Here is a 15,130-nt window from a genome sequence, read left to right as displayed (position 1 = left end):
AAACTATTTTGTCAATCCAGAGACGGCAACACAAAGCTATGTGGAGGGCAAAAAGCCGTGCTGGGATATGTGGCTTTTTTTTTCCTTCCATGTTTTCTTAGAAAACACATGAGCAAGTAACTGTCTCCCTGTAAAATCAGAGGTTTCAGCTACTGCATTTCATCCTGTTACCACCTGTGGTGACTAGTGCCTTTACACTTTGTGAACACTGATACAACACTGGAAAACTGGTAGCCCTTTTTAGCATGAGGTATTCTGATAAGATCAAGGCATTTTCCTCTGAAATCCTAGCACTGAGAAGAATAAAGTTTCTTGTGGGATCAGTAAATGTTGGTTGATGTTTGCTTTCCTCTGCAAACAAATAGCGTTTTGATTTGGCAAATAAAGCTGCTGGATGCTTGTTTCTTCTAGGAGGGCAGGAGTAGTGCTGTAATGTTGGGTCTAGAGCAGCCCCCAACTTGGACCAAGATCAGGGTTTGCAGTTAGATGTTCTCACCAAGTCCTGATGGACTCTGTACCTTGGGATGTGGGCTAGGCTCCAGAGAGAAGGCATTTTTGTTCAAAGATCTTTTAAAGCCTCTTATTCTCAGTTAAGGAGATTTCTTCCTTTGGAATGCAATCTTCTTTCTGATATGCAAGCATATGAGTGTAAATCCACTAGTCTTGTGTATTTGTACAACGTGTAGTATTTTGTAGAGCAATTAAGCCCTGTAACTGAATGCAGAATGAAGATTTTCTTTGGTCTTTTTGATATGATTTGCTTGTTAGCAACCAGAGGAGTTACAGCAGGAGCTGAGGTACACAGCACTAATCCAGTGAGGCACTTTTCCGACCTGAACTGCACACCAAACCTGTTTCTACACCCCCATCCCATGCAAGGGTGCTGCACAATTACAGGTAACATCCGGTTCTGAAAAAGGCTAGAATCCTACAGAAAAAAAGGCTGGGGAGGGAGAGAGCTGTGCTTGTCCTTCCTTGGGCTGTGTTTGAGGCTCTGTTTCTACCTTCTGTCCTTTCCTAGTAGTCGCTTTTACAGGCCAAGACCTGGTGCAACCTACTTATGGATCTTTAGCAGACCTGTCAGTCATTCCAGCAGAAAAGTCACTTCCACAGACAGACTTCCCCTTCTGAAAAACCCTTCCTGCACAAAAGATGTAATCCTGTCACTGAAAGGACCATAAAAATCCCTTAAATCGCCTCTGATGAGAGCGTCTTTTTATTACAAGTAGCAAGTGCACACCATAATAATAAAAATAGAGTGAATTTAAACATGAGTCACTTGGAAAGTTCCCATAAATTGCTGTAGCCTAAGCTGACACAAGAAATCTGTGAGAAAGTTGTGCTTGCATTCCTGTTGGATTCCTCAGCAGCCCGGATGGTGCTTTGCATCGTGTTCCACCCAGGAGGCTTGAGGGAAATGGTCAGGCTGCATCTTGGAGGTGGTGTCCTTCAGTCATATACCACCTCCTCTTAATGTGCTCTGCAGTAACCATTGGCTTTTGTGTGTGTGCAGGTTGGTCATCAGTACATTGAGGCTTTTCTCAATGCTGTCAGGAGGTGAAATACTGTCATGTTGGGCTAGTTTAAGCAGCAATGTGGCATTTTTGTTGTGTGTGCTGCACAGGTATCTATTTTACATCTTTCCTAACATTCACTATAGAAGGATGAGGTGTATATTTTCAAGCTGAATTTATCACTTGATAACTTTTAAAAATCATTTTAAAACCTCCCTCTGTGACAATTAATAGCAGATGAGTGAAATAATACATATTTCCTGAATTCACAATGGAATGTTCCAATAATCGTGTTGAAATGTGTGTACCAAGCTAGCTGAAGTATTGCCCTTTTTTCTCACAAGGCCTTAGAGATGAAACTCAATGTAACTATTACAAATGCATTCAGTGAACTCTGCTACAGTTTGGCTTGTGCCGTGGTTGTTGTTGAAATTACACATTTAATCTGGATCACTTTCATGTACTTATTTATAAACCAGAGGTTGAAATCAGTAGCCTGGTATTTTTCTTGTACATAGTCAATTTGAAGGTGGATTAGGCTGGAGCCCCATTACCAGCTTACTCTAGGGTGTTAATTTGTCCCTTACTGTCAAATGTGTTTTAACATGTAGATACTGCAATTAAATAATTCATCCTGATAAACCTTTTATGATTCATTTGCTAATTTTCTTGATACATGTGACACAAAGAAGGAAGAACAAATTAAAAACTATGGGTAATGAAAAAACAGTAATAACAGGTCAAGAAAATAGAATTAATGTGTAAGTGGCCTCTTCCCTTCTATCACTAGTCTATCCTGTTTGCTGTAATCACTCAAAGCACTGCTACCTAACGTGGTATCCTTTGTGCCATTTTTGTGGCAGAGATATTTCTCTCTCTCCAGTGCTATAAGTATTTAGCTGTGGTTTGTTAGGTGAGTGATCAGCATGGTTTGTGCAGCAGGTTGGTTTGCTAGACCTTGATTAATTATGCTTTCATATCTTTAAATGTCCGTGGTACAGTATGGTATGTCAGAGTTCCATGTAAAACCTTTGCAGAATGTTGCTCTGTAATGATTTTGTGTCATGCTGGAAAAAATTGGGATGCAACAGCTCAACACAGCAGTCCATCAGTACAAAATTTTCTAAGTTGTTAAACATAGGAAATCGATTAAACTTTTAGTTAAAATACCTATGAGAGGTGTTTTGATATCAATGCTATTACCTTTGTATTGTCACGCTGTTTGTTTGTCGTGGTTTAAACCCAAACCACAAAGCTCGTTCACTCATTCCCCCCCCTTCTTGCCCTCCCCCTGCTCCCAGAGGGACGGAGAGGAGAATCGAAAAGAATGCAACTCCCACGGGTTGAGATAAGAATAGTTTAGTAACTAAGGTATAACACAAACCACTGCTGCTACCACCAATAATAATAATGATAAAGGAAATAAGAGGAAAGAATACAACACCTCAACACCAGCCAACCAGTAACTCGCCCCACTCCCCCCAGCCAAGCACCAACCGATCCCTCGTTCAACCTTCAGTCCTCCAGCCCTTCCGGGTAACTCTCTGTTACATCCTGGGCATGACGTGCTGTGGTATGGAATGCCTCTTTGGCTAGCTTGGGTCAGGTGTCCTGTCTCTGCTTCCTCCCAGCTTCCCCTCCTCCCTGGCAGAGCATGAGGCTCAGAAAGTCCTTGGCCAGACCAAACATTTGAGCAGCAACTGAAAACATCAGCATTATCAACACTGCTCCCAGGCCAAAAATCAAAACACAGCACTGCACTAGCTACTGAGAAGGAGAAAAATAACTGCTACTGCTGAACCCAGGACATTACTGCAGAAAAAGGATTCGAAATATCTGATTCATCTGACCTGAAAGATACAAACTGGTGAGCACACTGACATGTGGCTGGTGAACTTTCCCCTTGGACTGGCAAAATCTCTGTTCCTGCAAAACAAGCCATGGCATTTTCGTTATCTGCAAGAATCTTACGAGGCAGGGAATGCACTGGGAATGTGAAAACCCTGTAGGAGGGTGTCCTTCACATGGCACAGAAACAACTCCTCAAACCAGGTGGTGCTGATACCCATCCCATAGTAGTGCAGGCACTGCCCACACTTACATAGAGCAGCCCACAGCTCGTTTGCTTGGGAATTAGAAGGGAAAGGGGAAAACGTGTGTGATGTGATCTGTTGGTGCCTTCTTTAGCTTGCTTTTTCCTGTAATGCAAGCTCTGCTGTACACAGGACCAGACCCGGCAGTGCTTTACCACTGGAGTAACTCCTGCATCACCAGGAAGGTTTTTTCCTAGAAGAAGCAGCTGCAAGGTTCTTCCTCAGGAGAAGAATAAAGTTTTCCTTACATACTTATAGTCGAATGCATACCTAAAGTTACAGACATATAGCTTAAAACTCTTTTTTCATAAAGAATTGGATGTATTTACATTTTGGGATTAAGCTGAGTTTTTTAGCTGTCGCCTTATTTTGACATGCTTTTCCTCTGTAGGCTGAAAAAAACTTGGACTTGTTTGGCTGTTTGAGAGCTCCCTCTCGTGGTAAAACTGCCCTGGAACATCTTGGGAAGTGTTCCAGTCCAAAGGCAGGGAAACTCCACCTACCGTCTCTGTTACCGACAGAAAGCAGCCAAGCCTGCCGTTAACACAAGTCGTAATTTTTTCTTGTCTGCCCACCCTTTTCACAGAGAAGCCCACTGGTTTGGATGCAAATACCAACTGGTATTGGTATTTGGGAGGAATTTCTCTAAATGGGTATGCACATGAAAAAAGTGTTCATCTATGTTCTACAAAACCACCAAGTCACAGATGGGTTTAGTTTTCACCCTGTAAAGGAAGTACTGTCCTTGTCTAGAATAGTTCAGAACCTCTACTGGGGTTGCTGGTGCTGAAGGTGCAGCACAAAGCAGACTGTACCCACCACAGCTACCACCAGCTCTGACCAAACACTGCTATTATGGGTCCAGCCAACATTCCTTAGAGCAGTGTTATGAATTTGGAGCCTCTGTCTTCCCACTGAGAGCACTCACGGGGGGAAGAGTCTGGGGAACTATTTCACTATAGACAGATGAAGAGAAATATGTCATTATACAGGCAACAATGAAATATAACTTATTTTCTATAAAATCTCAAGTAGCACCATGCAGCTTTGTGGCAGCAGAAATGAAGTCTTTAATCTGCTTTGAGTAACCAACAGTATCTGTGATGCCTCAAGCATGAGTCCCCCTCTTTTTATTTTTGATACTGCATGACTCACAGCAGAAACATTCTTGTCATCACTGCCAGCATGTAAAGACAATAACCAGCCTATTTAGAAGTCATTTCCTATTGGAATAAACATTGCTACATCCGGGTGTTTCTGCACACAGACATATCCCATGCTATGGGCTTTCCAGAATACCCAGAGGTAAGTGTGGAAGTGTTGGTGCTCACAGTGAGGTGTGTCCCCTCACAGTCTCTGTGATGGTGTCTGAGCTGTCCCCAGTACCCACCTGTCATGGTTTAAGCCCAGCCGGTAACTCAGAACCATGCAGCCGCTCACTCAACTCTTCCCCTTCTTCCCCCACCCTGCTCCCATGAGGGATGGGGTGGAGAATGGAAAGAGTGTGAGTCCCACGGGTTGAGATAAGAGCAGTCCAGTAACTAAGGTATAACACAAACCACTGCTGCTGCCACCAATGATAATAATGATAAGGGAAATAACAAGGGGAGAGAATACTGGTACTGGATGTAGATCTTGTAACCCACTTCTGTCACAAAGCTACGTAGCGAAGGAGGAGTAAGAGCAGTAAAACCAGTCCATCTGAACTGCAGAACTGAGATGGACCTGCCTGACAACATCTACAATTTCAACAGTTTGATCTTCCACCCACAGCTCTCATTCATGTCTGTGGTTTTGCTGTGCACCATTGTAAGTCTAAGGACCAGGTCCAAAACTTCAGCTGTAGACTCAGGTCGAGATTCAGAAATCCAGGAAATCCTGTTGGGATGAGGCATAGTGTCAGTCCTACCTAAGCACAGCTTCTCCTGAGTGCAGGGAATGTTGCTGAAGTATGGACCTCTGAAGTATGCCCCAAAATAGGAAGGAAGCACATCTTGGCAATGGCTGCAATTCCTCACATTTATCAATGCAATCCTGGGGCATGAGGACATTTTCAAAATCAGCATCCAGTTATGTGTATTTTTGGACAAAAAAACAGACATCCTTCAGCAGAGAGTAAGAACGTAGTGTTCTCCCAACCTCACACTGCAGACTCTGCTCCCAGGCCGCTACAGGGATGTCCATACACAGGGACACACTGTAGGATACACACATATTCTGTGATTCAGTGCGTACTTATGCAACCTTTTGTGCTTAAAGATGTGTATTTGTGCAAACTAAAAGCTCCCTCTCAGGCACCATGTCAGAAGCGTGGTATTTATGGAGTTATGTGACCATTTTGTTCAAGGAGTGTTATTCAACACCAAATACTTTTGCTGCTCTGACTAAGGGCAAGCTGTAGCCAGAGTCTGTCCCAGTCAGCTCCAGAGTGGTGCTGGGCAGTGCTTTGTGTCCAGGGGGCATGGCTGGAGGAAGGCCTGCGGCTGCAGGTGAAAGGCAATGTGAAAACGGGTACAGCTGCTGTGGCTGTGCTGGTCAACCACCAAAACTGCTTTCACTGTAGGTGCAAGGCAGACTCCGGCTCCAACAAACCAGCTCAGACCTCCTCTCTTCCATGCTAAGAAGGATCATTACATGAAAATCCAAGAATACAATTATCACAAAGAGTTTTCCTGAACTATAATTGTGTCCATCAGTCCATGTGAGTATTTAATCCAGTGTCTTTCCATCAAAAGATGCACACTGTATCTCGCAGACATGAGCAAAGGCTATGTGGCCACTGCTTGAATCCACGCAGTAGTTGTCAGGTTTAAGATGTGTCTGTGATCTCTTTCTATAAGCACATGGATATCAGCAGGTGTTTGGCCTGAAGGGCTGTGCAGCAGTTAGTTTCATTTGGAGAGGGATCTTCTCAGCATACACTTTGGTAGAGAACTGTTACTGACATTTTAAGCATTTCCAGCATTAATTGAGTTTAGCTGCCACTACTCACTTGTATTTAATGTACCACCATTAAGAGTTTCATTGCAGATTGACTTTCTTTCCATAACCACTAATTAGCAGTTCGTTTTATGAGCCCTGTTTTATTCCCACTCTGACAGTGGGAGAATAAAATCTGACTTGAAGTCAGATGTGTTCTGGTCTCTGTGTTTTATTTCATGTGTCAGTGGTAATAAAGCAGAGAGCTGATCCTGCAACAAGGAGAAAATCCGATATTAAATTAATACACTACAGCTTTGCGCGGTAAAGACAGTGAAAGATGGACTTTGTCAGCGTGGCAGTTGCAGTTGGTAGTAGATTGCTCCTCTCAGGAAATAAGTCAAAAGCATGCCATGAATATTATTTCTTTCAGCTTTATCTTGTGGCTATTAAAAATGAGCTCCCTATCACTACTGTCAGTACCCCCTGTTCATTTAGGCAGTGCTGAAGGGTGAGGCTGGAAATGTGATTTACATGGCGATTGTTTTTAGAAGGTTTTTTATTCCCCTCTAGCAGTGAGTGTTTAGAAGGGAGAAGTGCATTTTGTCCTGGACAGCAACTGTTGTGGGTTGTACCCTCTGGCTCGGGCTGCTCACTTACAAAGGCTTCTACTCTGAGAAGTAGCTCTGGCGAGGCTCCAGGAGGGATCTCTGCACTGTGCTGTACATGAGTGACCTGGACACTTCCACCTATGTTCAACCGTTAGCTCTTTACAACCACATGCTGCTTCAGACAGCAGTTTTGTATTGGCTTGTAGGGTAATTCATGCAGCTGTGTCCTTCCTCTGCAGCACTGATACCACCACAAAATTGGGACAGTGTCAGACAGCTCAGCTCCTTTCAGGTGCAGGGCAGAGGAGAAAGCTAACACAAAAAATCCTTACTTATCTATCTGTCTCCATTCTGAAGTTGCCACAGGCCAGTTAAGTCCCTGGGAAAACTCCAGCTACCCTAAGAGCTGCCCTACCTCACACCGTAATTGCTGTTTCCCATTGGACTTTTCAGCACAGAGCATGACAAGCACTAGGAAACATCTCGGCCACACCTCAGGCTCCTTTCATGCATGGACAGATCTGCAGTTAATACTACCAGCCCAGTAACTGCTTCATTTGTTGGGGAGACCTCTTCTGGTACGGGTGTTCTTGGGAATGTGGGGAGACGTGAAAGGGGAAAGACAGGGACAGCTAATGGCCACAGCATGAATGAATCTACCAAACCAGAACCTCGTGGTTCTTCTCCTGGGTCTGGCATGAGGCTGCTTCTGGCAGATAACTTCTCTAGCATATCCAGGATAGGCCTAATAATAGATAATTGCTTCAGTTATTCTCTAATTTAATTTACAAAGTGATCCTAAATCTATGCACAGACCCTTGCATGCACTGAACTTGGTGCTTCTTCACAAGTATCCATCACCTCAGCCACAGGCCTCCATTCTTTACAGCTTTCCCATCCCATTTCCTAGAGTCACCATGCTTAATTCCTCTCTTTCCCTGCATATAACCATGCATCGCTAATATGCCATTTTCAAACATGGTTCATTATTTTGTGCCAGTGTAAGGGGAAACAGGAGGGGAAATGAGTTTGAGCCAACTTTCTGCTTGTCACTGATGAGATACGGTGTCAGCACATCATGGCCCAAGAGTGCAAATGACTGGGTACAACTATAGCACTTCTGAAAGAGAATTCTGGTGAGCCTAAAGTTTTCATCTTTATCTTCAGTCTTAACAAAGAATACATCACAAGCGAAACTCCTCATCTCTCACTGAGCTGTGTTTCAGGCACGTATTTTGATGTGCATGTATTTAATCTTACATGAGTTTTATACAGAGATGTCTCCCATTGAATCACTGCACATTTATGGCCAATAAAAGACTTCAGTAATTCCCATATAAACACTAGGTACATTGAGTAAAAAATCATACTGTGTCATCTAAATAGTAAAGAAAAACTTCTTTAGCTGCTTCATCCTTGAAAATAGGTATCTCATTAATCACTGATAAACTGCCCTGCCAAGCAGGTAATACTGCTGAGATGAACATGGAACAATGACAGTCATGAGGAGGAACAAAACATGTCATGGGAAAATGCATTGAGCTGCTTGGGTTACTCAGGTCCAGCCAAGCAATCCCAAGCACAGGGTTCTTCAGCCCTGCGAAGAGTGGAGGAAGCAGATATAGAAACAAGGGTAGACACAGGGGTACAGAAGGGATTCACAAAACCACAAGCGTGGAAGTGGATAGACACATGCACATCTAGTGTTACAGAAGCACAAAGGATTCTGCCTGTAAAGCAGTGGTCAGTCTTTGCTTCTTACTCTGTGAAACACACTTGCTGTTCGTGATTCCAAGGACACTTTAATGTCAGTTATGCCTAGTCACTGTCACACTCCTACTGACTAGTGTGTCATCAGGGACAGCCGATTGCAAAAGTGACCGCTGAGATCAGCCTGTCCATGCTTGCATGGAGAATGGATAGTAATTAAGTGTTTATTTAAACATAATAGTTGAAGCAGGAATATACTACCTCATGTTCTTTGAAACATCTGATTTGCATATGTCAACATCTCTGAAAGGAAACAATGTTAGGTTGCTGGGCATGCTGGTTTAAAAGGAACATGACATGACAGTTCATAGCAGTCAGTGTGAATGGAAGAGTTGTGTATACAAACCAGCTGAATGTTTGATCCCACAGAAGAAAGCATCAGTCAAGAAAAGGGATTTCTTTTCCCCTAACAGTGACTCATTACAAAAATCTCAACCTGTGTACATGGCAATGAGAACTTCCTGGAACTTCAGAGGGAATGGCAAGCAGAGCAAACTGAGGATTCATGAAGCAGGCATTAGGGATCATCTCCTGAGCCTGCAGAACTTAATTTCTATGCAAAGTTCCTTACAGTAGCATTTTAGGCACTGGCATTAGTCAAGCCATGTCCAGATACTTCATGCCAGGATGAATCATGTTTGACAAACAGTGGCACTGAAATCTGCCCCGATTTGTATAGCTTTTGCAGAGGTGTTGGCTGAAGTGCAGCCTCGTAACACAAACTGGTTGGCCCAGTGTCTCCCAAACTCTTCCCTTTAATGTCTGAGTCAGACCTGTGATGTCCTAAAGATATCCTACCACAATGAGAAACAACTTGCTCCACAGTTATCTCCTTTGGTGGAAAGAATAAAAATCATTAGAAGAAGGCATGTATTTTAAAAATGCTCTTGATCAAACCATCCTCTCCTTCCCTTTACTGTGCAGAAGCACGCTGCTGATGCTGGGTTTGCTGCCTGCTCACACCACGCTTGCTCATATACAGCAGGAGAACGATGAAGTAGAAGATTAAACCACACTTTTTGCATCTTGCTTTTGCAGCCTGCGCTGGTGCATGTTTGTCTGTCGTTTCTCCTTTGAACATTGCAAAGCAAGCATTTTGAGGAGGAATCCTCTGGCAGAGTTGCCAGCAAATCCTGTGGCCATCTCTTTATCCCCAAATGTTTGTGGTCAGACCAAACTTTGCAGAAGAGCTGCCTCTAATGGCGCCTGTTACATTATGTAGCAGAGACTTGGTTCTGATTCCTTATGTTCGCAAGATAAAACCCTCCTATCATGGACAAGTTCAACAGCAGGACACGAGGATCCTCACTGCTGCCAGCAGCAGGTTCCCTATGTCACTATTAAAGGTGACCTTCTGAGAGCCCAGCAGTACGTGCATAAAGGAGATGTTTTCAACTGGGAAAGGTCATCAGCCGCTCCATGAATGGACCATGGCACAATCCTGAGCTCAGGCTCTTCCGTCTTTATTTGATCTTCCCATGTTTTGCAAGGTCTCAAACTGTTGTGCATTGCAGTGGGTTGTTTCCAGACAATAAGGACCCCAGCTGTTTTTCCTGGACTCTGCTCCTGGGAATGACCTACTCAGTTCCCACATTAGAATGAGAAACCTCAAATTTACAGCTTTTAAATCAGGTCCTTGCTTTCCTCCTTACATACTTATCATCTGCCTTGGGCCTAAATTAGGTCTTGGGCCCTGCTGTCATCTCCCATTACCTCTCCAGCAGTGTGGCTCTCCTCTGTTCAGCATGTAATGACAAATTCTGCCCCGATTGCAAGAGGTTTTTATGTGACAGATGCCACCTGTGCAGGGGCAGTACACACAGACAGTGATACAGACTGGCCCACATGAGCACGCTAACAGTACATCTGGCTTCAATTCACCTTGGCCCCAAACCCCTCACTTTATGAGTGGGCAGAGCACAGTGTGTCATTGTTCAGCTGAATTAGTGAGTAGGTGGCAAATACCCCAGTGAGCAGCAAAGAGCTGCACTGCGTTTTTGGGCAGCCACGGCAACAGGCATGTGAGCAGAAACACATGCCCCAGCACAAGGACAGACGCTTCCTGCCCCACATGTGAGCAGCGAGCTTGCCTCTGCTTTGCCATGCAAGAGGGACAGAATTCAGCAGCGTCTTCTCTAAACCCCTGACCGCTTTGTGCGGTGAAGGAGTTCTAGATACTTGAATGCGGACTTACTACAGGCTTTTCTCCACCTGAAATTCTGAGAGTAAAATAGCTCATTGTCAATAGAAAGGACTGGTTAGTGGCGTGAACCTCTCCCTCGTTATAAGAAGGTGTTGAATGACAGAAGTTAACTTCAGCAATGTTTTCAGTGAAATTTACCAAGTGAACATATTTCTGGACCTCATTTACAGTCCTGCTGCTTTTCTGCTGCAAGAAGTGGTGTCTCTATAGTTGCAATGACTTTGTATATGACAATTGCATAATGACTGGCTACCTAATTCCCTACTTCCATCCAGACCTATTTCAAGCTATGTAAAATTGCTTCTATTTGAATATTTTCTAAGATATTTCAGGATAAGAAGCACTCCAAATGGAAATACTATTGAAATAAATGCTAACTCAACGATGACTTATAAAAGATGTTCCGCAATTAACCAGATTTAATTTCTTTCATCTCTTCAATGTAATAAACCTAGCAAGTTTCCTAGTCAAGTCTTGTAATGAAATAAACAGGAAAAGAGATTCTTCTTGCATTGAATATATAGGCAAAAGCAATCTAAAATTTATTTAACATATTGTACAATACCAACAAATGACAAATGTTAATTTCTGCTTCATTTAAGGCTATTCTGTTCTTTGGTTCAAAAAGGATTGATGTATTCGGACAAAATTATTTATCAAGTGTGAAATACAATGCTTTAAATAAAGAAAGCAATGTCTTAAAGTGAGTAAAATAAAGCCATTGCTTTAGATACACCCCATGTTGCAGTAACTATGACACTTGGAGTTACTTGGGTAGCTTTCATCTGTTTTGTTACCTCTGCTTGTTGATATATTTGCATTATTTAACAATACAGAATTTAAGTGAAATCTTTCTGACTCTCACATCTTAAGGGGCGGCTTAATTAGCCAAGCTTGTAAGAGCGAATTGTGAAATAAAAAGACTCTTCTCTCTTCTGGAATGAATAAAGAATTGTATGAGTAAGTTTCAGTTGTTTTGTTTTAAAATCAGAAGCAGTTAAACCCCAGCACAGTTAGGGGAAGCATATATTGCAAACCACTTGTGTTTCAAGGTCATTAATCCTTTCTCCTTTTCAATTGTAATTCAAGATGTGATAACATGAGAACACTACCCATCTCCAGTCGGGCCTTCTGAAGTCCCATGACAGTTCAAGGAGATGTTCACAGCAAGAGCAAGTGCAGAGTAAGGCAAAATTTGGTCCACTATCATAAGCAGCAGACGTTTGATTTTTCATCTGCTTTTAATACAACACGACAAGTACTTTGTTCTCCATTCTGAAGGGTATGTAAAACAGAATTAATGACTTACTAAGTAGCATCAATGGTTCAACACTGGACAAAGGCAGAACAAACCTTTTCGTTCTTTCAACAGACTTGCAGAAGGCGGCTCCAAGCTCTTCTCAAACACCATACCATAAACTGCACCAAAATGTGTTGATTACCGAGTTCCTGTGACAAACCCAAAGTCAAATACTCATGCATGACTTCGGATGTTATAGGTAAGGCTGGATTCAGTAAACAGCTGTGCAATCTGCCCGTTCAATGCACTGTAAAAAAGCATGTTATATGCTTGTAATTATACTTCTTACACTAATCCTGAACTTCAGCTTTTGGGAAACATGTTTTAATAGCCTCTCAGCTATTTCTTACTGACCTGAAAGTTGCTGCTGTCTTCCAGAAGTTCTGCTTTATGAATCTTCGCAGCAATAGGAACAGTATAAACAGTAAAAAGAACATTTAAAAGAAATCTTATAAATCCTTTTGAGTGGAACATAATTTTACCACAGATTTTTAACAGGACATATGAAAATACTTCAGCAACACTTCAAGTGCTTACTATGAAGACCCACTAGTACAAACCATGATGTGGGACAGTGAGGGCTGTTCATTCCTGTTTATGTGGCGTGTTTGAGTAACAAGCAACAGCACTATCATTATGTGATAATGTAACATGGCATATTTCTGAAGCCTGCTGAGACTTGAGGAAAATTCTCAACCACATTCTAATTGGCCTAATAGTTACTATTCCTGAAACCATTTATGGAAAATGCTGGCTCGATTCCTTGTTTGCTCTGCCCTAGTCCATCTACAATGCAGCAGGTAAAATTAGTTACCTGGGTCAACAACTTCCAGGCCTTGTGTATTCTCTCTCTCTCTAGCATCTCATCTAAGTTCATGTTACTTCACCTCTATCTTCTCTTTAACCTTCTCACTTCAGCACCTGCTTACAATTTAGTTCATCTACAAGGTTCTTCTCTGTGCCACTAGCTATGCATGTGATGCCCTTCTTATTCTAGACCATTCTGGCAGCACCCTCTCCTCAAGCAAATATCAGACAGTCACTATCCTTATTTAGCTTGTAGGTTGAAAGGCAACTTTGCTGTAATTACCACTACACAGAAGCGTCTGCACTCAGTCAGTGTACTGATGGTATTGATTTAGACCTGTCCTCTCCCTTCTCCAGCCTCTCATTTCTTCATCCTGACCTGTATCATGTCTGGAATTTAGACTGAAGATGTGTTTGTCTCATTCAACACTGGAACAGCAGGAGGATGCTGTATCTAGTGTTCTTGTGAATGAGGCTCTACAAGCACGAGGACAAGCACAGCCTCTGCCAGCTGGCTTTGCCAGCAGTGTATGTTCTGGTTCAGGTCCCTTCTCACCTATGAGAAATACAGAACTCTCTATATAAACACATATTAAAGTTGAGGACAATAGGATTAACAGTTCCTCTAAATTTTCAAACAGAAGGTAAAGGAGTGTCAAATGTGAAGGTAATGGTAGGAATTCTTCCTCTTGCTTCTGATTAGGGACTGTAGGGAGAAAATTCACCCATAGGCCATAAGAATTTTACACATTCTTCTAAATGGGCAGCAGGACTAGAAGGGTTATTTAGATGCAATCAGAGCTTTTTCTGACATACAACTAATTTTCTGCATTCCCTCTTTTTAGCAACTTGATGATAACAACTCCTATAACTCATGGTCAAAAGATAATGGTGATAAAAGACTTGGACCTTATGCTGGGTCACCAAAAGATTATATTAGGAGCATCAGTATGGAGTTGGATCTGAGTGATTAAATGAAGCTTTATGCAAGAGGACCATCAAATTTAACAAAATGACCAACTAGCTGCCTTACCACTTCCTTTTGCTGGTTTTCCATTTGTTTAGTATAGCAGCTGTTTGCCAATTAGGGCAAATAATGTATAAATAAAGCAGCAGGATCAAAATCTACAGAATAAAATGCAGCAAGTGCAGAATAAAATCCTGCTTCAATGAAACACCTGTACACAGAAATTGTGAACAGAAAACACACATAAAATAGAACATAGGAGTTGAGTGAAAAGTTTTCTGTCTACAAATGGGAGACAAACCCCCCCAAAGCATGCAGACAAGCCAGTTCATGTATTGAAAGCAAATCCTTCAGAAATGCTTTTGCATCTATGTGTACAGAATTGCTGTTTAGGAAAACAGGGGAAAACTGGGGAGATGGAATGATCTGCCTACACCAAAATCCATCAGGCGTGCTGTTAAAGCTTAAACATGGCTGTAACCTGCTTACGCTGCATTACTTCAAACATTTTAGGAGAAACCTGTTTCAAAGTGATTCCTTTAGATATTATCACAAATTTCTTGAAGGAAGCACGGCCTGCTGTTTAAAGCACAGGACTGAGTCACAAGATGTAGATTATGCCCCCCGAACAGGTAACTACTATGTGGCTTCCTCATCTCTAAATTAGGAAATAGCACTTAACTAGTCAGAGGTTAAAAGGAGACAAGTCATCACTGCTTATAATTGTAATAATTGGAACAAATCCTTCAGAGGAATACTAATTTATGAAAAAAACTGTGGGAAAGAAGCCAATCACCTAGATGCTTGCAGGTCTGGTAACCTGTTCTAAGGCAAAGTGAAATTCCATGTGCTGGGTTGGTCTAAGGTTGAGGAGTACAAGTTATTGGCCCTTGCATTTGTTAAGCAGCAGTCATCTGAAGGTCACCATGGCTCTAAAGTAGCACTG

The sequence above is a fragment of the Lathamus discolor genome, chromosome 2 (assembly GCF_037157495.1).
Source record: "Lathamus discolor isolate bLatDis1 chromosome 2, bLatDis1.hap1, whole genome shotgun sequence".
Classification (NCBI taxonomy): domain Eukaryota; kingdom Metazoa; phylum Chordata; class Aves; order Psittaciformes; family Psittacidae; genus Lathamus; species Lathamus discolor.
This window is presented reverse-complemented; position numbering follows the sequence as displayed.